Source organism: Pygoscelis adeliae, unplaced genomic scaffold, assembly GCF_000699105.1.
Source record: "Pygoscelis adeliae isolate BGI_AS28 unplaced genomic scaffold, ASM69910v1 Scaffold187, whole genome shotgun sequence".
Lineage (NCBI taxonomy): Eukaryota > Metazoa > Chordata > Aves > Sphenisciformes > Spheniscidae > Pygoscelis > Pygoscelis adeliae.
In genome coordinates, this window is record NW_008825103.1 from 60,421 (window position 1) to 63,705 (window position 3,285).

A 3,285-nucleotide genomic window follows, 5' to 3' on the forward strand; every position below is an offset into this window, starting at 1 on the left:
TGCACCCCGGATCCCGCAGCTTTGAGATGTCACCTGTGTCCCCGTGGGGACCCCCTGAACCCCCCTGTTCTTGCTTGCGGTCGTCTTTGGTGAAGAGCCCTTGGGGTGCACGGGCACCGACGCTCCCCATCGCCTCCCCGGCGGCTCCGGTTTAGGCAACCGGATGAAAATTTCCTTCTCCACCCCAAACGCGTCCCCGTCGTGGCAGGACAGTAATGGAGCTGGATGCCCCAAAAAATGGCCTTCACCACCTCCTCCTCCTCCTTGGGGCTACCCCGAGAGGGACCGGGCAGAGAGGAGCTCACCCGGTCCTTGGCATCACTGCAAGAGCGTTTCCAAAAATCCTCTTTGCTACCAAGCAGGGTTTTCCCTAATCCCCTTAGTCCCGCTGCCACCAAAACCCCTTGCCCCGGGGCACGCCGCAGCGTTGCACCCGAGCACCTATATACCCCATAGGGGTTTTAGGAGGGTCAGATATGGGTTTTTCAAGCAACAAGCTGCTGGATTGCAATTTTAACCCTTTAATCCTAAAAACCACTCTTCCTCGTGTACATACGGACCTGCCCGCTCCGCACCTTGCATGCTGCAAATACCTCCTGCAGCAATACACAAAAATAAAGTGATTTCTTTCCCCCGCCCCCCGCAGCAAGGCTGAAGCCCCGGCCGGGTTTTGGTTCACCCCCGCGCCACTCTGCTTTCGGCTGAGCCTCGCTGTCTTTCTTCGCCTGTCTAAAGGCAAAAAGTGCTGCTGAATGCCCCAAAAAACCCCAAAGCGGTAATGCTTGGTGTGGTACAGCCCGAGAAAAAGCTATTTTGGATGCGCTATAGGTGACAAGTCACGCTCACACTTCGGCACCTTGACCTAAAGGACGTTAAAATACAGCAAAAAGGATGCTCGGGGGGGGTCAAGCACGTAGCAAGAGACTTAAATCAGCCAAATCGGATGGTTGTGGCAAACAGCATCAGGAAGACCAAGCCTGAGGGATGGGAGATGCTAAAAAACAAAAAAAACCAAACACCTTTTGCAAGTAATTTGTGGAAGCAGTGGGTGAAATTCTTGCTTCTTGTGTTTGAGTCGACGCTGGGTTGTATATAACCTGTAGCATCTGTAAAGTTGCGCTTGTCGAACCTGTCACCCCGAGTTATATTTAATATCTCTTGTGTTGGTTTTTTTTGCAAGGCACTGAATGACACCGTCCTAAATGATTTTTCGCATCGGTGTAAGCTAAATGAAGATAGGTATCTATCTATATATATATATATATAAAAAAAAATAGAGAGAAAAGAAATCTTTCAGGATATTCACCGGAAAAGCAGGGCTTTGAGGTAACCTGTACTTTGTGATACGCGAATGTTTTGTAAATCCGTAACGGTGCATGCACGAAATTTGCCGTTCCGATACTTTTCTAAGTGTTCGACGTCTGGTACAAATTAAAATGGATAAAGCCAAGACGCACGTCAGCCTCCTTCGTGCAAACAGCTCTCGCCCATCCCCGCAGCGCCGCAGACAGAAGCGGCATTTTTTGCCCTGTCTGTCCCTGCCTCCCCAGCCTGTGGGCGCCTTTGTTCCCTTCCAGCACTAAATTTGGCCTAAACCCCAGAATTTCAGTTAACCTTTTCTCCTCCCCTGCTCCCACTAACGGTATCGCTACCACCCAACAAATATTTTCTAATAAAGCCAGCGCGCTGGTTGGGCCCGTCTATACCTTGTATTTACCCCATCTATTTTCTGTCTAATGAAAGAGTTTTTACATCTGCTGTTTCGGTGGCGTTAAGCCCAAACAACTTCACGTGGAGCCCCAAGCCCATGGGGGGGGGCAGAAATGTTGCCAGAAATCCAAATCTCCCCGGTACCTAAACCAGCATCACCGTTAGACGACTTAGACTATAGCAAGGGTTAAAAATTACAGTTAAAAAGGTGGAAGAGTTTGGACCCTTCAGCTGGACGGTGCTTTAATTTTAAGCTCAAGACCAAGCCTTGGACCAGTTTGGTTTGAGCCTACGCAGGATGCGATTTATTGCGCTGCAAACCCCCTTGCCCACAAGGATGCTAAAGAATTTGGTCTTTAAGTGGTGCTCCAGGTAAACCCAAATGTGACTCTTTTGCATTCTTTTGGCAAAAAAATGGAAAAAAAAAACCTATTTAGCACTAAATAGATGATTATTCCTGCGTGCAAGCAGCTTGCTCCCAAAGAGGAAACCCTAAGAGGTCCATAAGAGGGATACAGAGCTCCTGTAGGTGCTTGGAAAGGGCAAAATAAAAGCTTTTTTGCTTGAAATTGGCTACCGGGCATCACCACGTTATCGCTCCACGTTGGTAAGTGGAGCAGCAAACAGTGAGTGGGGCAAAAAACCAGGTGGCAGGCAGGGTTTAGTATTGGAAGCTAGTTTCCAAAATGAGGAAAATAAAAATAAATCAGGATCCCACCCTTCACATCTTCCCTGTGCAAAAGCAATTTAAAAAAAATTGTGATGGGAAGGAGGATTTGGGGGAGAAAAAGCCCCCGTGAGGTTATTGGGTCTGTCCTAAGCATCTCTACGGCCGCTGCTCATCCTCCACCAACTCAGCATCCAACTGCTTAATGCAACCCAAAAGCTCTCCAGCTCCAAACTTTACTGGGGCATTTTATTTAGGATGTTATTTCGCCCTAAATACTCGCAGCTGAATATCTCCGACTTTTCCCCATGTCATTTAAAGTGGGGGCAAATAAATACAAGACCCCCCCAGCCCCCAGCCCCGCTGCCCTGCAGGGAAAACTGCTTCACCGGTCCCCAAGCTACAGGGGGAACGCTGCTGATCAGGGCCACGGGGAGGTTTGTACAACCCTCTTATTAATTAAGATTTTTCAAAGTAAAACGAGAGTGATTTCAAACTTAAAATAAAAGAGGAGGAGGTAGCAATGAAGATATCGTCCTTCAGTGATGAGTTCGGAGGACCCATCTCCTAATAGACCTTGCACTGGCGAGCTGCAGCCCAGCGGCAGGAGGAAAAAAACCCAGCAAAGAAGGAAAAAACACCTCCCAACAAACAGGGGAAAAAAGCCCCCAAAAAGAAGGAGAAAAAAAACCCCAAACCAAAAAGAAGGGAAAAAAAAAAACCTCAAAAAAGAAGGGGAAATAAAAAACCAAAAATAAGGGGAAAAAATAAACAAAAAGAAGGGAAAAAAAAACAAAAAGAAAGGAAAAAAAAACCCAAAAGAAGGGAAAAAACCCCAAAAAGAAGGGAAAAAAAAACCCAAAAGAGAAAAAAAAACCCAAAAGAAGGGAAAAAAACCCAAAAGGAAG